Raw genomic sequence first — 21,505 nt, 5'->3', positions numbered from 1 at the left:
CAGCCTGCCACGCTGCAGGACTCTCGTGCTTTTTTAATTGGCATCTTTCTCATTACGTTTGAACAAAGTTGCAGAGACACTGCAGGACACCAGTAGAGAAATGTGAATCACCAATCCTGTTGGGCTGGCAACATGACGGTGTGATGTACCAGGGAGTCTAGCAGATCTGCGTATGGGATGAAGGGGACTAAGTGGAAGCAATCAAGTTCAGACATGTTGCTCTGAGTGTTTCTAGGTCCTGCCTATACCATCTGAAAGAGAATTGCGACAGAAATTTGCCTGAGATTTTTAACACCAGTATGGTGTTAAACCAGCCTGGTTTCTAAGAACAGTTCCTGGGATTGTAGTAAAGAGGAGGTCCCTGAAGGCACTGATGGAACTGTCGTAGGGCAGGTATGAGGAATACATCAAAACCAGTGTGTTAACCCACCACAAGGATGGGCAGGATACCCAGCCAGTTCAAGGAGTCAGTCCCACTTAAATTTCTTTACAATTTGAAAATCAGCCCTTAGATATATGCTAAGAGGCCAGTCTTTGAGGTCTGGTTTTTTTTTTTTTTTCTTTTTTTCCAAAGGAAGTAGTAGCTCTTAGTCTTCTACATGATTATATGATGCCATGACTCCTTTTCCAGTTGTAGTTGACAACAAGATATGTCTAAACTCAGCATGTTGGTGGGCCTGGTAACATAAAAAGGAGAGGAAAGACCAGAGCAGTATAGAATATGTTACTTGGCACTGAAGCACCTTCGTCCATCATACAGAATCTTGTCATTTGCAACAAAGACTTTCACAGTTCTGGTTGACAGTTTCATTTTTTTTTCCTATCCCCCGTTACTACTGAAGATCAGGGTGTTTTTAGGGCTCTGCAGCTCCCTGGGAGAACTGTAGTTGGGGTCCCTGCTGCGCCAAGCACCAGAATTTTCCACCTGCCTTATGGTGCTAGTAATTTTTTCATTCTTTTTAAGGCTTTGCTAGAGGGGTTGGAGCTCCCTTGCCTCCCTGATGGCAGTTGTTAGAGATTAACTCTGAACCGAGAAGACAAGTTTACAGAAGAAGAAAACCAGAAGTATCATCTACTCTGTAGACCAGCATTGCCTGTTCTTGCATTCAGGATGGATAATGCAGCCTTTTACTAAGACGGCTGGGAGCCCTCTGTTCCAGCCTCTTTCTCGTGGGGTGACCCCATGTGTGGCATAACTAAAATTCCGTGTCTCTGCCATGGGAGGGGTACACTCCTGGGCACGTGACAAGAGTTCGCTTGCCTGTTCTGTTGCCTGGCAAGCATAGGCCTGCCATGTGACTGCTGTGTCACTCCCTCACCATCACATGGCAGTGTGTGTCCAGTCCTGTGACAGGGCGGAAAGCCGTCAGCAGTTACATGTCCTCTTTCCTCTTCCTTCAAGTGAACCAAGTACATAGCCGTAGACCTGCTCTTGTAATGGAGCGGAAGAATTGCCAGCTGACAGGAATGTGGCGTGATGGCGAGTGGGCTCTCATCAGGCGTTTTGAATCAAGCAAATGAGCAAACGTTTTTATGTTGGCAAAACATTATTAAATCAGGATTCTCCATTCAGTTGCATCACTCAGGTTTTTTTTATGCTCTTTGTGTATGGTTTAGGTAGACTGAATGTCTTACAAATAAGACAACAGAGCATTGGGCCATTGATGGTTTGGATCCATTTAGAAAGACTTGCAGGCAAGGATCCAGTTGTACAGATCACATCTTGTAGGGTTTATCAGTCATATCAGAAAGATACTTAGATTTTATAAAGATTATGGCTAATTGGATTCATTTCTGATTGAGGGCCAAAAGTAGCTTACGTTGGAATCTACTTCATATTTGCTTACAAACAGTCTCAAGGTTTGAAAGTGGTTGGTTTTGGTTCTACAGTTTTGCATGTACACAAACCCCATGCAACTTTGGAAAGAGTAGGTTTGGGTTCCAGTTTAGGTCTGGTCTAAGTGCTGGATGGAATTGCGCCCAGTTCTAGCATTCTTGCAGAGATTCAGGCTTCCTCAAATATGAAGGCATTTGACCTGTAATCCATGTTCAGATACATACATGACCTTTCTAGAAAGTAACAGGAAGCAAGGATCTAGGTACCTCCCAACTTAGAGTTTTTGGATCTGGATCAATGGAAAAATCTGAATGCTGTTTGAATTTAAGTGTTTGACTTAGTGCTTGGATTTAATCCTGAATGTCTGTTAAATTTGAAGGGTTCAAATCTGTATTTTATCTAAACTTGGTACGTTTTGAATCTCTCTTCAGATCTGTGTGTATAGGGTAGGTAGGGCTGAGGAATGAATGTCAGTTTAGGGTCAAAGGTTCCAGGGTACTAAGAGCTTCTTACACCTGATATCCTCGTTTTGGTGTAGATCTAGTTTTTAAATTTTAAATTCAGAGACTATTCATACTATTTGAACGGAATAGAAGTATATATAATCTTGTGATTTTTTCACCAGCTGGCTTTGATACAGATCCCCTTGATAAAGTATTTATATTTTTCCCGTAATATTCTCCATCATAAAACTCTGAGAGATGCCAGGCTGAGGTAGGAAGATGAAGCACTTCATATATTTATGGTACCATCTGCTCACGGAACTAGCTGAGTCCATTTTACAGATGGAAAAACTGAGGCAGTGAGCGGTCAATTGATATATACATGGCCAGATCAAGTTACCACAGTTATAAGCAAAGCTTCAAAATGCTGCTTCTGCTTTCCTGACCTTACATACCCTTTGATAAGGTGAATGTGGTCATAAAGTCTAGAGAAGTAAATATGTAATAGGGTTGAATTTTTGCAATATATATTTGGAGTGACTTGCAGAGCTGCCTCTACGTATGCCAGGTGTGTATGTAGCTAAATATTACAGAAGGAGTTGAAGTAAGTCACCTAATAGAGCTTTTTACTCTTTGTATTTTACCCTAAGGTCAGAAAGGCTGTGTTTTGATGAAAACACTAATGAAAATTAACCTTTTGAAAAAAATTACTAAATCGTTCTGTATTTACTGTACATCTAGATGAAAACAGAATGTTCATAAGCGAGATACAAAAATGTGTAGCAGCTACCAGTGAACAAAACTAATCAAATTCACCAGTCACCCGGCTGGTTAATATTATAAAGACAGTGTGATTCATGAATACCCAGCCAGCCTGAGGGTACAAATCCATGAATCTAGGGAGTTTACCTGTCTCTTTTAGTCAGCAGGCTATCCCTTTTCGATCACTGCAATTTAGGCATATATTGCCTAATAATAAATGCGATAATAAAAATGTATTTTGGGAAGCAGGATGTTGTAATAGAGCTTTAGATCAAAAGTGAGATTCATTTGCCTTAATTTTAGCCAACTACAAGCTAGCTGCCTAGCCTAATCTAGTTGTGTAGGCTCCCTGCCCAGTGGAGGGAGAGAGGGAAAGCTGGGATGAATTGCTTTTGGGAGGTGCCTGTCTCTCCACCGACAATAGAGGGAGCCTACACAACTGGCTTAGACAGGACACTTAACTTCTAGGTTGGTATGAGTTGCTCCAGGCAAATTCTGTGTTAAGCATCAGGAGATATGGGTTCTCATCTGTCTTTCCACTGATTTGCAGCATAACCTTGGGAATATCACTTAACTTTTCTTTTTTTTTTTTTTTTTTTTTTTACTTGGACCCAGTTAAAGTTCTTAAGCTCTTGGAGAACCTCTGTCTACAAAATCTTGTCTTCCTGCTCTTGCTACTATCACATGCCTGTATTTGTCAAAATTAACAGAATTTTTGTGACAGTGTAAGTTTACATGTGGTGAGAGGCAGGGCTGAGTGAAAATTGTTTCAGAAGCAGCATGTATCTTCTCCAGATATGTCAGAATATTGTAAAAATATGAATCTAGTAACTGGTTATGTGTATTGGTTTTCCCATCTCTGCCTCCCCTTCACACCTTCCCTCTAGCCCCCCCCACCCCCCCCCCCCAGCAAAAAAATGTAGGGAGCAGGGGGAACGTTCTTCAAATTAGACCGATATTTTAAATAACCTTGGCCTGTTTGCAACTGGGAAAATGTTTTTTTTTTTACTTGAGAGATTTATTTCTGTCCTTGTAACACCATGTACTATATGCATTGCACCTGTTCAGACATAAGCACAGCACATTATTATAGCTGTAGGGGTAGAAGCTTCCCAATATATATTTTTGAAGGGAGGGAATGCTGGGGAGAATAGCCCTCTCTTTTCAATTGTTTACCAAGCAGTCCCTTAGGAAGACTTCTTCCTCATCAAGATCAATTTTCCCTGCTCCCCTATTGTCTGGGGAAACCTATCTTCAGGAGCGTCTTTCCCGAGAGATGTCATGACTTTAAAATCATCAGTGGGCTTTGTGTAGTCTGCCTGTCAAGAGAGATATGTTTACACCTTCCCCGCATGTGTTAAAGCTATAAGGTTACGGAGCAGAATGGCTGATACGTTTCGGCGCTTCATGCTAATACGCACCAAAAAAAATGTATTTATGGTAATTATATGGACCGTCTGAAACAATGCATTCCAACATCCTGTAAGATAAATAAGAAAGGTGGAGCCAGGCGGCACTAAACTGTTTATTTGCCAGAAATCCTGCTCAGCCCCGAGTACCTTTTCTACGCTGCCTCAGCCTGGCAGCATTGAACCTGTTGCTGCATTAGCCGAGTTGTATTTTGCTAGATAGGGGAAGGAGGGTTGTCTGCTGTCTGGTAGGAGGGCTTTGTCTGTGTGCGCCTTTCTCTCGCTCCCTCGCTCCCTCTCCCTGCCTGTCTCTCGCGCTCCCGCTCGCTCCCGCTCGCTCTCGCTCCCTCGCTCTCCCTTTCCCGTCTCTGTGGTTTGTAAGGTAGGTTGCAGTGTGTGTATATACACAACATCAAGAGCAGGAAAATGGACTCATTAGGGAGGCAGGCAGTCATTACCACTCACACTGTACTTCCAGGGAGACAGCGACTATGAGGAGACAAACTGAGGACTGGGGAACAAGGTAGGCCAGTCAACTTTTATAAAAAATAAAAGAATAAAGCCTCTGCTCTCCTTAAACCACCAGCACTTCTTTATTTCCCCCCCCCCCCCTCGATTTTTAATTTAGAGATGTAAGTTTGCCAGACCTATTTGCTAGCTTAAAATTCGGAACATCTATAGAAGGCCTTACCCTCTACAAATGTTTTTCCCCCTTCTACTTATTTAAGGGTGTGCCCCCTTATGATTCACTTTAATTACTTTTTTTTTTAATCACGAAGGAAACAAATACGTTTGTTTTCCAACACTAGTTCCAAGTAAATCAATACCTTTCACTCTTTTAAAACAGCCCTCTCCGTATGTTTGTGGGTCTCTCTGCTTTTTCTTTTCTGTTTATGCAGTTCCATCTGTCCGTCCATATATCATGTTCTCCTTATTTACTGCTAAATGGGGCTTTATTAGTATTTGCTAATGACTTTTAGCTGTAATGCCGGTGACCAGGGTTAACGGTGACTCTCCTTCTTTGTTTTCTATATATATATGCGCACTGTAAGTTTAAAGTCCATGCTTGGCATACAGTAAATAAAAGCTTAAAAAAAAAGAGAAAGCAGGTTCCACTCCTCCTGACAGGATTTTTATTTGGAGATTTTGCTGTTTGTCTGTTTTGCTGTGGGGGCGGAGGGGGTTAATTTTGGTTTTTGTACATGTACTTTTTCCCCTGGATATTTTTAACGTCTATTTTTCATTATTAGTATTTTTCCAGTTTCCTTTGCTAGGAAGAAAGGAGACGTATATTCCAACTTTTATGTTGCTGATCTAATGTAACGTTATGGAGGCATCACTGGGTTAATAAGAATTCAAACTTTCTAAGAGGGAGTTTGTATCCTTGGCTGCCCCCCACCCTCTCACTTTATGCATGGTTATGCTTGTGTTTCCGTGTGTACTGCCGGGGAAGGGAGGGGGGAAGGGAATAGATATTTTTTACAGTGGTGGCAAATTATGAAATCTATCGAGCCATTTTGTCCAGAAATAGTAACTATTTATTTACCGTTTTTCATTCCACAAATATGCTGCTTATTTGTAATTTCAAACGTTGAAGCTTTTCTCTGAATTAATCTTTTTTTTTCTTTTTTTTTTCTTTTTTTTTTTTTTTTTTTCTGGGGAGGGATTTGTGATGCATTTCATAGCCCATTTAGCATTGTCGGGTTTTTGGAGCCCAGATTTATCATGGGTTCTAAAGACTGCTTAAATTGATCCTTTTGAAATGGTCTTTTTATCTGAGCTCCTGTCATTTCTGTTGGAGAGTAAAACTGCTACTCTGCTGGTAACAAAAAAAAAAAAAAAAAAAGAAAAAAAAAAAGAAAAGAGATAGTGGAAGTGAGTTACATAAAATGTTCTGGAGAATCGTAAGTAATTATATAAAATGGACGCTGATCAGTGGAGATCTCTTAACAGTAACAATCACCTTTTTTAATAGAAAATTATTTATTTAATAGCAAGAGGCGGACTTCTTAAAAACATGCATTAGGCCTTCCTCTTAGCACAAAGAAGTCCATAATGCAATATTCCTTACCCACCTGGGACTGCCTAGGAGATTCTCCAAAACCTTCAAATCCTTTGAAATGTTTCTTAAAAATCCATTATTTTACAGCCAGAGAGAACTTTCGCTGCCAACAGGTTTTTTTGCAGTTGTTTGGGGCTTTTTTTTTCAGCGGTCCTTTAACTTACGACTCCCCAGTTTCAACAGAAGTGCCTCCTCGCTGAACAAACTAAGTTAATTGAAATCCAAAGCAGCAGGTCTATTCACTGGCACTGCAACTACAGAAACTACTTGCTCCATTTTATTAGCAGCTTTATTTCCAGAACCTGAGCGAAACTTTTCAAGGTTTTATATATCAGTCTGCCAAGAATTGGTGGCTCATCTGTTAGCTGGGGAATGACATTCGTTGCTTCCTATTATTTTTTCCCTCCTTTTTATTTGAGCTTCTAAATAAATATTTTGCTGATAGACTTTAAATGTGTTTATTGCTTCAAACGACCTGTTAACTGTAGCAAGGTGTTTCCTTCCATCTTAAAGTTTGAATCTCAAGCTTTGAAACTCAGATTTGGGCATAGAGGGGATGCTGAAGTTATGCCAAAAATGTAGGGGTCTTAAATGTAGAGTAGCTGATGCCTTTGGGTGGTGGTCAGCTTGGAGTGATGCAGCTGGAGCGTTAGCGGCCGGCCCCCTCATGGGATGGGTGGGTTTTCAGGCACCTGTCATTTTCTCCTGAACCAGGGCAGGTGTACGTTCCTCAGCAGCCCAGGTTTTTTGTAGGAAAGAACGTGGACCTGTCCTCAGGATTCTTGCGCGTACATTTAGCAGAAGCCTAGCCTCATCTTAACATTTTTGAAAAACTTCAAAAATTACTGCAAGATACCTCTTGATTTTGTGAAAACCCCAGGCGAGAAGAATTCAAGCAGAGGAGGCGAGTTGGAGTAGGAGAAACATTTGTCAATAGCCAGTAAGATCTCTTTTTTTTTTTAATCTTAAAAACTTTTTCACTAGGAGGGTTTAATTTCCTTTGAACCCCAAGTATATTCTAGCAAAAAGAAAAAAAAAAAACAACTTAGCACAAAGTCCGTTTGCAATCTGGATACAGCAGTAAAGGGTAAAGTATGCCTAAGTAAACTTAAATCCGGCATATGATGCTGTAGCTGGAACTCGGGGAGCGTCAAGCCTGTTGGCCAGAGGGGTAGGTCCGAGTTTGGCGAGCGGTGTGCGCAGGGCAGCGTGGGGTGCTCTGGGTTCCCATGCTCGCAGCCCGGGCAGCTGTGCGGAGCAGAGCTCGTGGTGTTGATTGGGTCACAGTGTGCTTTATTTTAGCCTTGGAGCAGACAGTTATCTAACACACCCACATGAGGAAGTGCTCTGGAGCAGTTATTTCATGCTTTGCCATGCCCTGTAGCTAGAGTAATTTTGGGCTGAATGGCGTGTGTATATGCTTTTTTCACTCCTGTGAGACGAAAAGCAACGCTGTAGGGTTTTTTTGTGTGTATGTTTTTGTGTTGTGGTTTTTTTTGGTTTTGTTTTTTTTTTTAAACAGGACCAAAAACGGGATACAAGACAGTCAAATCCAAATACCAAACAAATACCAAGTCAGATTAATTTTAATAGTGGAGGATTTTGCTTTTCTCTTAAAGGAGGAGAAAATATCAATCTTGTTTATTTTGATAAAGGCAGTTGCAGCAATTTCCTGAGTTGGATATATCATTATTATAAATATTACTTCAGTTTTTCTATTTTCATATTTTCTTCATAGGCCCAGCTTATTCACAAGGGAAAACAGCTGCAGAAAATTAAAAAAATTGTAATATTATTTATTTAAAACTTTGATGTAAATGGGGAACAGTGTCCCCTGCTAGAGAATTCTGTGGGATGGCTTACAAATCCCATACAAGAGATATTACAGTCTTAGATAAATTGTTATTTAAATCATTTCAAGAAAACCCTGTTCGTTTTTGCAGGCCATACGATGTTTTAAGCAGGATTATTTGAATAGGAGTTCTGTTTAGAAATTGATGGCATGCTGTGGCCTTATAGATTTCAGTTGGTTTCACTCCTGTCTCTTTTTATAGGACTTTTTTACACTGAGATCCGTATGGTGAAGAGCGTCTACTGAAAGAGATTCATAAATGTTAATGGAAAATTAAACACTGATATTTAACTTCAAGTTACTTAGATTATTTTTTTTTAAGCAAAACTTTTAGAAAATCCAAATATTTTTTAAAATGAAAAAATGCACTGGAAATAGTTATTTTTAAACAATAGCTTCTTCCCTCTGTAGAGTCTGCCATTCAGACTGTGCTGCAGAGGGAAAATAATGGCAAATCAAAGTGAAATGGACTTCACTGGTCTTGTTAGTTTGGCCCAAGAAGATTCAGAAAGTAAACAAACAATATCAACTGTGAAAAATAACTTGGTTTTTTAATTATCTATGCCAATAATCCAGGTTTCTCTTGGTAGAGAGTAGTGTTTGACCACACACCAAATTTTGAGATACCTTTGTAATATCTGTACAGTTTTAACCTGAGTAGATTTTCACAGATGCATCAGACTTTCAGTGAGGAGCAAATAAAGGCAAAGGCTTTTGTCCAGAATGGTTTTTGCTTTGATGGTGTTGCCTATATTCCTGGTTGTTAGTTATCTTAAAAGTTAATATTTAGTTCTCATGGCGCTGATCCAATTCTCCTCTGAGAGGAAACTGGCATTTCGGAATGATTACTGCCTATGTCTTTCATGTTTCCGTACATTTTTGTACTTAATCCTTCAGTGCCATCGTGCACTATAACAGCATTTTGACCACCCAGCACCGGCGGATTCTCTTTGCGGACAGGTCTTGTGAAATGGTCACTGGTGGCATGGGGACGCACACCGTCGCCTTCGTCCATAGGCGCTGGGGCAGCCAGGGCTGTCGGTGCCATGGGGAGGGTGGCTACGCATCCCAGAGGTTTGCAAGAAGAAGAAAGTTCAGCTTTTATCACGTGCAGTGAAGACTGTGTATCTTGAAGCAGTTAAAATACAGGAGTGGGAAATGGGGCTAATAGGATAAAGCCGTCTTTAAAGAAACAACTACTGTCCCTCTGACAGCTGGGGTTTAGCTTTGGTGAAATGAGTGCGGAGGGCCCCAGCCTGTTTCTTGATGGGGCAGATGTTCCCCTCGCAGAAAAGCGAGCTGCTGACCGAGTTGGCACTAGGTGGCACTCTGGGAAGAAAGGCCATAGACGAAGCGAGCACAAAGGCTGAAATCCTTTCGTGCCAGGAGGTGGTCTCTTCCCATCAGCAACAACCTGCCCGGCCAGCCCCATGGAGGGCAGATTTGCAGCTTGTGCTGTACTTGTTATCAGGTACTGCTCCTCAACATCTTTTATGAAAGATAGGTATTCTAGCAGAAACCAGTCCTACCTAATTCAAACACTGGCAGTGTCTTCAGGTCTTCATCCTTCAATGCCTCGTGCCATCTGCCTTTCCATGTGCTTTTCTGAACTGAGTGGACATGGACCCCTAGGTAGCATATTATGTCCGTTTGCACAAGTATAAGTGACGGGGCAAAGGGTGAACCAAAACCCATATGGTCTTCCTGAATGTTTGAGCTAGTATCAAATTGGTGGTTATCAAAGTCTGTGTTAAAGACAGTTGGTAACCACAGCAAAGAGGAAAGGAAACCTGAAAGGGCAATGCTTCTGACCCTCTGCAGTGCACCCATGAAAAATCCTTTGCAGGGCAGAAGTGGTGCCATTTTGTAAGTCACACCTGTAGATGACCTCTTAATGTTACGCTTCTGTAGTAAATTTATCTTGGGATTGTTGTAGAGCTAAAAATGCAGGCAAGTATAGTGTGCCATTTGATTCTGAGGTAAATACAGCATGGGAATTGGTCCACTGATGTTTTTTGATTTTGGGTTGGGTTTGGGTGTTTTTTGTTGTCGTTGTGTGTTGTTTTTTTGGTGGGGTTTTTTTTTTTTTTTCTCCAGCTAAAAGACAGGCTTTCTAATATCTTCCTTCTAAAATCATCAATAGCTGGAAGAGCAATCAGTCCCTTGAGGATACAAAAGCAGGGCTGGGAAAGTTGCCTTATGGACTTCAGAGTTGTCCCTTCAGCTGACTGAAAGTTAATTATTGATTTATCTTTCCTCCCTAGAGATCCATATGCCTTTCTCTCTGGCTAGAAAGTTAGTGGTCACAGTGCAGGAATTTGAGAGCAATCATCGTGTGGCAACACAAGATTTCATGGGCAGGATGTCAGGAATGGGTAAGATGAGGTTGATAGGGGGAGAGAGCAGAGAAAGACAACTAGGTAAAAGCTTATGTCCACTGTTGTTTTATGGGGGGGTGGACGTGGAGCCTGTTATTCTCCATGGCTTTGGCTCATAAACTCCGAGCAATTTGATAGCTAAGTGAGTCACAGACATTAGTGACAGAGAGGAATGCTGAGAATAAAAACAAAATGACAACAAAAAACCCAACCAAAAAATCTCATTGTTTAGGCACAAACACAAGAAAACCATGTTTAATTGCTAATGTGCTCCCTCTGCTGGTTCTCCAAGACTGACAAATGCTATTCCCAGGAGACTGGGCCACACCCTCTGGGACACTGCCTTGCAAAAACTGTGTTTAAATGAATGGCTTTGAGCTCTCTTGCAACGAGCAGTATTATCAGGAAAAGAAGTCTTCTGATGAAGTATGTTAAAGCTTTATATACCAGGCAGGACTGCTGCGAAAGGTCATGAAATGTCCAATCCTGTAATTCAGCCTTTTTGTTCTGTTCCCAGTCTCACTTATATTTGATAGGTGTTTCTTTTTCTATCATTTCCCAAAGTTTCTATTTTCCATTTCGCTGCTGCTGCGCCTTCTGGGATTTTTCCCATCTGAAAGAGTTTGAAAAAATGTTCTCATTGGTGCTTTTAGTTTCAGTTTTAGTGCATGTAGTATCTGAAGAAGCCCTAGTGTAGCTTAGGCTTTGGCAGCTTCCAATTCTTTCTGTCACTGTCAGTTAAATCTGCTTGTCAGCTTTATACTGTTGTGCCCACTTCATCCTGTCCTTTGGCTTGAATACTGGCTGTTTTTTCAGGATACTCTTGAACATCCTTCCTCGTTGTGATGAATCTGTATTTCTTTTCCAAACATAGACTGAATTGTTTAATACGTTCCCTACACAGCACATTTCCCCAGTAGATAAGTTTTTAAAATCCAGCAGTTTGTACTTTCATGCTATGAAAAATGTCCAAGTCCAGGATAAGACTGAGTATCAGAGAAAAAAAATGAAGAAAGCTTTATTAATTACTGTAGAATATTTGGAATGTGTGGAAGATTTCTGACATGGTGATTATATAATGAAAGATTGTCCTGTGTTTCCCATATTTTCCACCTACGTGGACTGTCGTGATAAAGAGCCTCGTTTTGCAGCCGCTGACACATCAGTGGGAATCAGCTGTGCAGAGCTGTTGCAGGACTGGGCTCTAGTTTTCCGTGTAGAGTAGTGAAAAGTTTCCTTTCTGCAAGTCTCATGCTTCCCATCTAGGTGACTGCTTATTAAATCTTTATACAGTAGGGACAATACACCAAACAGCCTGGTGGGTAGCTAATTGGCTGGAGTGACTCAAGCCACATATAAATCTCATTTGTACTCTGTACATTGACTCTCACTGGCCTCATTGCTCTCTCTAGTATTCGTTCATTTTGAGACAGAATATAATGCAAAGAAAATAATCCCTGGTTCTTCTTTCTGAAAGTCTCGGAGGATGCTTGTAGGATGAGTCTCCATTATTTCCCTTTCATAGGCCCTGCAGTTTAGGAACCCGTCCTCCTGAAACATAGCGTGGGAAACTGGCCCCCGTGTGGGCAGTCACGGCAGAGGCGTCAGGAAACTGGTACAACACTGAGACCACATCACCCTCCTGTCACCAGGTCCCTGGACGTGAGAAGTCATAGCAGGGGTTGGTACCTCTATGATAGCTTGCCCTCCTGCTGTACCTGCTTTGGGGATAAATAGAGAATTCAGCGCCTGGGGCTACCAATCTGGCAACTTTTGCTAGTGCTAAACTAATACAAGTGATTAGAAGCGACACAAGTTCCCAGCGAAGGCCCAGCCTGTCCTGGCTCATGGGCGGACCATTTGAAGTCCAAGCCATGTTCTGTAATTTCCCACATTTCATAAAAATGCTACTTTTATTTTCCTCTCCAAGCCTCAGCAAAGTTTTGAAAGCTTCAAAGCTTGCTCCGGGTGGATAGAAAAAGTGTGTTTTTAAGATAGTGACATTTCCCAAATGAGCTGGTTCCTTCCGAGCTATACCAACTTCAAATCATTTGTTCACTAAGTCAGTCAGGATCAGCCTGAAACATTTCACTGCTGTGAAAGCAGCTGCTCCTGAATGAGGTTAAAAGCCAGTTGCGCTTTTGCCGTACATTTGGCTATGCTGTACTTGGTGCCAGGCAAGAGAAATCTCGGTATTTTTCCCTGGTACTGGGCATTTCTGGATTCTGGAATTAACTTTCTTTTTCTGCTCATCTGTGAGTCCCTTTTTACGGGGCACTGTTTTTACGGGGCACTGGATCCCATTCAGAGCCTTTCTTAATACTTTTTTTAGACAACTTTTTTTTCCTCTTTTTTCTCTTTTTTTTTTTTTTTTTTTTTTTTTAGTACAGAGATCTTAAATATTTGTGTCAGCACAAAGCTCTGGTGCGGTATCAGAAGTTGTAATCAGATTGCAGTACAGTCACTAGCATGATGTATGCAAGTACGTAGGTACCGGTAAGGATAACCCACTGATTAGGGAGGCAGGATTTGTAGTTTGTTTCTAGTTTTCTGTGTAATTTTCAACAAGTCAATTCCTTTCTCAATATCTCAGTTACTGGTCTTCAGGATAGGGATAATGATGTTCGTCAGTTTCTGACAGCAGTTGGGAGAGGAAGCATTAGTTATAGCTATATTAGCTAATTTTATTAAGTGCATTGCAACCTCTTTCTTTACTCTAATGGGTTTGCTTCAGCCTCCCAATTAAGTTTTTGAATACTTCTGGTCTTGTTTTGGGTTGTTTTTTTGGTGGTGTTTTTTTTTTTTTTTGAGGATGTTTTCACCTAGTGCTAATTAAGAACTAGCATTTACTTAGGTGGTTTAGATGGCAGCAACTGTTCTGCCCTGATCATGCAGGCTGTATTATGTTGGAACTCAGGTGAATTTTGCATATGTTTTGAGCCACATATTTTCACTGCATTCAACCCTAGGCTGTCTTGACCAAACTGCTATTAATAACTGAGCTAGCTCAGTTAAAGCTGACTCTATGGTGGGGTGAGAGCCCTCGTGTCTAAATCACATCCGTATCTAGCCCTGTGATGATTTAATCTGCTACCAAAATTAACTTAATTTTCATTCCACATCTTTTTCAGGTAAAAAAAGTGGAAAACAAAAAGGAAGTGAGCTAAAATGGACTTTTCTGGACTTCCCTGGTTAAGACTGGTTGTGCAGGAACACAGTTCAGTTGACTGTAAGCTGTTTTAGAGAGTTATTAAAATCTGGTTGAGTAATGTTACTATGGAACATTGGCTTCGATGTGGTAGAAGGATACAAATGGAGCATTTAGAAGGGAGGTTTGTGAAGAATGTGAGCAGCTAGAAGAAATAAAAGCTGAGACGCAGGCAGGGGGCAGAGCTGTTCAAAGAAAATGAGGACAAAAAGTCTGAACTTCATGCAAAAAGAAGGGCTAACTTGGTCCCACTAGCAGGAGAGGGAGAAAATTTTAGCAGCAGGATTCTGTATGAGTAGGACCAGAGAGGAGTGGGACGAGGCCACAGCCCTTTTCTTTTTCCCTCATGAGCAGTCAGCTGGAATAATCATCATACAATAATCATCTTCAGAGGACTGTGCTCTTGGGATAAGAAGTTCCACATGAAATTTCTGAACGTCTGTGTCTCTGCTAAAATATTTATGGGTCATATTTTGCCCTAAGTTACATTTGAATAAAAGTGGACCAATTCCATGAAATTTAGAAGAATCAACATTGAACTGAGAGCCGAATTTAGCTTTGTATTTCTAGCCTACTGGCTGCAGTTGGCATACGTCTGAAGCAGTAAAGAGGATGCGTGGTACTCCACAAGTGATTTGTGACCAGGAGACAGTTTTCGTTAGGACAGTGCTGCTGATTTTGACCTAATTTTTGCTGTGTTACATACTGTCTCCCTTGTGGCAGCAAACATGGGTGTATTAATAAGAAAGATTCTTACAAGATATCTCCTTGAAATCTGAGCTTGTGGAGTTAATGGAAAGGCTTGCTTTTAGGAGGAGTTGGTGATTATTCTCATAATGCCCAGACAAAGCCTGCAAAGAATTTAACATCCAGAGAGACGCCTTTTTTGTTGTTGTTGTTGCTCATCTGCAAAGTTTTAATCCTGAGACCTTGTGTGATTTTGTAGTTGTTGATTTGTTTTGTTTTGCTTTGTTCTCATCACCCAAAAAAGAGAAGTGCCAGTTCTGTCTAAGTCTTCCGTAGGCTTTTTTGGATAAAGGAGTGACACACGTACTTCAAAATAGAGAGCACTTATCGGCTGAGTTCAGCCGGTGAAGGGAATGCTCACAAAAGGTTCAGGACAGTTTAGCCAGGGATAGCTGCTGATATGAATAAATAGCACTTTGCATTTCTGAAGAAACTTATTCAAATATAGTGTTTAACGAAAATAGTTAATTTAGTTTTGCTTAACTCCAGTAGCTGAATCAACATTATTATTTCCATTTTTTAATCAGGAACAATCGAGGCATAGAGAGAAAGAGGAAGCGGTGCCTTTCTTTCTTCCTTCCTCAGTGTATTGTACATGCAGATGGGACTTGGAAAAGTAGAGACCATGCTCCATGGTCAAAGGAAGCTCAGATGATTCTTGGCTATATTAAAGACTGTTAGGCTTTTTTTTACACCACTGACGTAACACATATACAACTTCATTGCCTTAAGTTGTAAAGTCTTATTTCTACTTTCAGAACAAGATAAAAAGACCCTACAGTAACTGAAAATTGAGGCCAAACAAATTTAACATGCCAACAAAGTCTTATTTTTATAGCAGAATTTAAAAAAAATAAAATTTTTGTGGGTTTTTTGCTTATTATTTATAATTACTGTTTAAACTGAGTTAATATAACTTCAAGGACTTGTAAGCAACAAATTCTTATATTTCCATGATTGGATTTCCCACAGCTGGATACATCCCAGTGAGCTCCAGTTTTAGCTTTGTCCAAGAAGTATATGTTCGAAAACAGGACCAGTCTGTCACCTCTTTTCGTGCAATAATGATCACAGGGGAAGGGTATACCTTGTTGAAATAAATGTTGGTGTGCTTGCTTCATGAAATAGTCATCAAAAGAAGACCGAAGCTCCCTATCACATGTAAAGATGAAAGCACCTTCAAACAGTTACATTGTTCTGGACTTCTTGTATGTATAACGGCTTGCATGTGCAACTGCTATTAACCTCTGTGAGAGCTGCAATATGTAAAGGAGAAGATAGCCCCTAAGGGTTCACTGGACACAAAGCATTTGAAGAGGATTGTTACTTGTCTGTTTAAACTGTCAGTGGAGACAAAGCACATGTAAATAATAATGGGAGCTTGCAAGTACTGGATTTGGGCAGAGCACAGATGTGTTGCTGCTGAGGCATCCGTCAGAGAATGAACAGTGGGAGGAACTTAGTTGTCTGTACATTCACCTGAAAACTGTACAATGAATAGCTTCAGATCTCAATTCTTGAAAACTTGGAAACAAGTTTTGGGTTTGTACTGCTTTCTAGTATCTTTTTACTTCCCAAGAGCCAGTTTTAATGTCTGTTGATGCTTAGAAGGCCAGACTGGAAGGACAGCAACAGAAAATTTTATTAGCCAGCACAATTAATACTTTCTTCTTTGAGAGCCAAATTCATCTAGTGTAGTATGTTTACAAAAGAAAAGGCTGGAATGCACAATAAGGTTTTCTCTTTATCAGAGACATATGGACTCACCATCACTGGATATATTTGTGAGACATTATAACAAAGAACGCTCCTCAGGCATGTCTCACATTTCAGGGATCGAAGGGCAAACGGGATGAATGTCCCTTCTAGGAAATGGATGAACCGGCTTTTTCATATGCAATCTCCAATTTTGGTAATCCCTGAGAAGCTTATAAAAGCCAGGATGGAGTCAGTAAAACCTCATCTTATTAACCTCCAAAGGGACGCAGAGGGGTTTGGATCGCAAGGCTGGTCTGGATGCCAAGTGCACCTCTCAAGTGCTCTCATACTGTCTCAGCCTTCTGTGACTTTTGGTAGACACAATACAGTAAGGTTCATGAAGCAGATAAATACAGTAGATGAAGAGACCAGGTTTACTGGGAGAATTCCCACCTGAGAAAGGCAAGTCAAGCTTCTTTGTACAGGAAAGCCAATAAATGTCTTCCCCCCTTCCCCCCCCCATACCCCCTAAGGAGACATTTTTCCCATTCCCCTTTCACATATACATGATGACCTATTCTGTAGATTGAATGGTCTCCGAGATTGGTATATCTTTGCTGATAAGCGTTGGTCCTATGAGAGATCCTCAAGTCAATTGTATTTGAGTTCTCTTGCTTTTCAGGACACTTGTATCCACTTTACATGCTAAACTTGGACATAGGGAAGTTCTGCAGAGGTTCCGTATTACACAGTTGCCTCTACATGCTACTGTGGTACGAAAAACTGCCAACTTTTTTCTCATTAAGCATCTCCACTGCTATGCATTTACTTAAATAGATGAGCTTCTGGGTTTGTTTTTCAATTTAGTGAGGTACAACTTTCACCATATGTAATTAGGATGCATAAAGTCTTCAGAACTCCAAAGGAGTGCTTTATAGGACACACCATTTTTCCTTCTGGGTGCTATGAACCAGTAGAGAGAGAAAGAGTGAGAGAGAGAGATAGATATGAGTTTTAGGGAAAGGTGGATTAAAGAGTCAAGAACTATGTCGGCATTAAGTCAGCAAATCTAGTGAATACTTATTTCTTAACCATTTTATCAAACTTATGTATTTGTGGCCCTTCCTTCGGTTTTGATAGGGATCATGGATGTATTTAGGAGGAAATTCTCCTTGGCCCTCCTGTTTTCCTAAGTTTCCAATGTGCCTAGAGAGCAGTGAGGTGGGAGCACAGGAGGGAGCTTGGAATCTGGAAGAATAACTGGCCAGGGATTTCTCAAAGCTTCTGGGAAGCCCGGGTAAATGAGCTGAACTTCTGGCTGAACTGCTGTTAACCATCATTGGTGAGGCTCCGTGACTTGCCAGAGAGAATCTTGCTTCCTCTCAGGGCACTTTGGGGAGAGGCCAGGAAGGAAGTAATTCTGCATGGTTCAGGAGAGGCTTTAGAGGTCTATGCTCTATGTTTTAGAAAATATGCAGGCAAGCGCCTACTTTGACATAGGCATAAAACTGTAAAGCTTCAAATCTCTATTGCTCTTTGCTTATTTTATAAAGCTTTTACTTTTCTGTATCTTTACTCTCAACACCTATATATTTAACCTTAACAAAAGCAGCATAGTAAGCTGATTAAATGGAGTGGTGTTCAATTCGCTTACTTATTTTCTGCCTGAGCAGGTCATGTACCTGTTCCTTGTGGTGGAAAGGGCCACATACCATGGTTCCCTCACTGCAGTGTGACCAGGTCTGTTGTGTGTGCACAGTAAAACTGAGCTGGGCAGAATTCCGTCAAGGTGCATGAAGCTTACCGCTTGCATGCAATGCAGTTGTAATAATCTCCATGCCCAGGAGCTCCCAAGCTTCCTGGGATCACTGGATTTGTTGTGAATACGCCATATCTAATTTGGATGTTTGAAGTATACCTGATGTCCCAAAACTGCTTGACTGCATTCATGGTAGTTCTCTCAGCAGCTGTGCTGGGCTTGTGTGAGAGTAGGTCCTTCCAGATGAGCATCATCAGGAGAAGGTCATGAGTGAGATAAACAGAAGTCAAGCATCCTGAGTACAGTCCTCAAACACTGAATTTTATTTCTTTTAGTTCAGGTACCGTTTATAGTGACCGCAGATAGGGCACATGTAGGAAGAGAAGATGTGAGAAATGTAAGCAAGAGGACTTTTGGGGTCTGCTGCAGGCCTTCTTACTGATCTGGGTACTTCAACTTCACCTCACTGCTCTTCTGTTCCCTGGAAGTAAAATGGAGTGATTGGACTAACTTTTGCATGCCTTGAAGCTTAATGAACATCTTGTGAAGTGCTCAGAAATCTTTAGTTGAAAAAGGCTGGGGGTAAAACAGCAATTATTGCCACATTTGCCTCCTCTTGATCTGAGAGGAGCGAGCATAAATGCAAACAGTTGCGTTACCATGAGAAATGAAGATGTGTTCATGTCAGAAATTTTCCCAATAAAGTAGCCTTTCATGCCATCTGGATATTTCTCCAGAAAAGTGTCTTCTGAAGCTTTAATCCTTTCCCTCCTAACGGTGTTTTGCCTGATCACATCATCAGTGGAAGAATACAGAAGTGAAACAAAGAGTGGTAGTGCTGAAAGGCAAATCTTGATGCTTCTAAACCTTGTATCCTACTGATGTCAGTGGAAGTTTTAATTCCAGTTGAGGGTTGCAGTTAGTTGTCAGAGTTGCAGAGGATGAGAGAGAGAAGTAGTTGGGTAGAGAGGAAAACAACCAGCGAGTCTCCAACTGGGCTCTGCAAAGGACTGAAAGACTTGTGGTTGGGAGGCTGATCCCCAAGCAATGGAGAAACACGGCTTCGGCGTGATGAGCGATGCTGATGTGTTATTCATATCTTAACCCCTGGCAGAGAGAAGTGATCCAGAGGACAGGATATAGAAGTAGGAGAGAGGTGAATCTAAATCAGAGAGAAACAAAAGGTGAGAGAGAAGAGGAAGGTGCAGTTCGACAGCAATAACTGTCTAGATGCCTGTGTTTGTTCTGGAGTTTGTCGTGGAGCTGAGTCTCACCAGCAGCAGTGCTGTGTGTAGTGTGCTCAGTGTAAATGGAACCCATAAATAGTTTTGTAGGGAGTCAGGATTTTATTTTGCTTGTGAAGTCGGACCTATTGTAGCTCTTGGCTCTGCCATTTCTTTCCTTACCTTATTGTTGGGATAAAGTTGATATTGTTTAGCCCAAATTCACATATATGAATAACGCTTTCATCTCTTTCTCTGTTGCTTTGTTTATCTGTCTCCGTCTATCTCTCTGTGCGCCGGCTGCTTGTCTGCCTGCCAGTTTTTCTTTGTCTCTATCACTTCATCATTGAACCCATCTGTGTAGAAAATGGGATATTTGGCTGTCTTATATTTTTTTTTTTATTTTTTTTTTTTATTTGTGTCATTTTGTTCCCTCAGACTTACGAGGATAAAACTCGCACTCCTGGGGGTGCCAGGCATTTCAGATCTTGCATTTAGGAGGAGCCGTGATGCTTTTTGCGTCTGTTTGTCTGTCCATCTGTCTGCTGGTCTATAATAAGCTGTGCAGCGAGACAGCAGCTTACTATCTGTGTGTGTGAAATTAGCTAATTGGTGTTAGCAGCAATATTTTCACATGTTTTATAAGCAAAGTGCAGCAAGGTATATAAATGTAGATATGATCCAGAGACACACACACATACACACGCGCGCGCACGCAAGCCTGTCGCTGCTCATGCATAGACGCTCAGAAGTAATTAATGTTAATAAGATTTTAATGTGCTTGTGAGATCATAATGAGGAGAAATGAATGCTCTGATTAGAAAAAGGTAACTGTGTGTGTGTTTTGGCTTAGAACAAGATTTCCCCTCTTTTTTATAAATCACAATTTCAGAACTGTGTTTGTGATTGCATCAATCGGTTTTTATTTTCAAATTAGAGGTCTGTTTAGCCATTTGAATGATTAGCCAAATAAATGGGTGAAACCCTGATCATAAGGAATGATGCAGATTTTTTTTTGCCTCTTAGAAAGCAATGCTACTATATGACAGGGCTGGGCAGCCTCATCCTTCTAGCATTACATTTTTTTGATGCTGCTTTTAAAGCTTCATCAGAAACTGCTTTTGGAGATAGTGCTCATTTTTTACAGATAGAGATGTTTATCTATAGGTGTCTGCAATGCATAATCAACCACTGAAACTATTGTGCCAAGGCACATTCCTGTTCATCAGTAATGATGAATCCTCAGAGTCCAGATGATCGCATGATACCTAGATAATATTTTGAAATAATTAGTTTAAGAAAGCAGAACTGTATACGTGTATTTTTTTCTTTTAATCAGTTGGTTTCTAAATACGAGAGATGGGAAGGTGTCTGCAGGAAATATTTTACAAGCTATGATGTTTTTTCATCCTGGAAGCTGTGTAGTCACCAGACCCCAAGCTGGCTAAAATCCAGGTGGACACTAGGGGTCCTTCTCTCCAGCAAATCAGTGAAAATATTGTCCAGAGGGCTTTACTTTCATTTGCATACTTATTATTGTTATTATTTTGAGTAATAAAATATATAAAAATATTTAAAAGTTCTTGGTTGGTAGTGCTACACAAATCACTTTGGGATTGGGGTAATTTTTTTTAATTGACACTGAGACATTAAATATTCTGTTTTAAAAATATCTAGAATTAAAAATGCAAGTTTAGAAAGTCCATGCTCCAGTACCACAACAGTGGTTGTGATGAGAAATGGTAGAGCATGGTGATAAGATTGCAATTTCCAAATTGTGCTGAACAAAACCCAGTGTCAGTAGATACAGCTTTGACGCAATTTGAAGTCTCTAAAGGTGATGATGTGACAGTTCGTTTATAATGAATGAATTTATTTTGGGGAGAGGAAACGTCAGGCATGATGTGTATTTATTTATTCCTCTAAGCATTCCTTTCAGCCAGCTGCTATACAGTAGGGCTTCTAAATCTAGTTTATCATTCAGATGGCTCAAACAATAAACTTAATACAAGAACTTCAATTTTCTGAGGTTTCTTGGGATATCATCTGCACATGTGTGTGCTTAAGTGTGTCTGTGCGAGTGCACTCAAAGCATCACTGAAACCTGAACATCCATGCAGTTAAGGC

At 40.7% G+C, this 21,505-nt stretch overlaps 1 protein-coding gene across 5 annotated transcripts in view; it reads left to right on the top strand.

Moving 5' to 3' along the window:
* The first annotated feature begins 4,751 nt into the window (after window positions 1-4,751).
* ZBTB20 (zinc finger and BTB domain containing 20) overlaps window positions 4,752-21,505 on the top strand; it is a 465,108-nt gene continuing 448,354 nt past the window's right edge. For 3 of the 5 annotated variants that reach the window (XM_075106537.1, XM_075106528.1, XM_075106556.1), the window contains exon 1: window positions 4,841-4,974. The gene's annotated coding sequence lies outside the window, so the exon portion shown is untranslated. Of the gene's footprint in view, window positions 4,975-21,505 lie in introns of all 5 variants that reach the window. The other 2 variants (XM_075106546.1, XM_075106520.1) reach the window with 2 other exon arrangements.

The sequence above is a fragment of the Phalacrocorax aristotelis genome, chromosome 1 (genome assembly GCF_949628215.1).
Source record: "Phalacrocorax aristotelis chromosome 1, bGulAri2.1, whole genome shotgun sequence".
NCBI lineage: Eukaryota > Metazoa > Chordata > Aves > Suliformes > Phalacrocoracidae > Phalacrocorax > Phalacrocorax aristotelis.
Note: the sequence above shows the minus strand (reverse complement) of the source record. Positions and strands in the feature narration are given on the sequence as shown.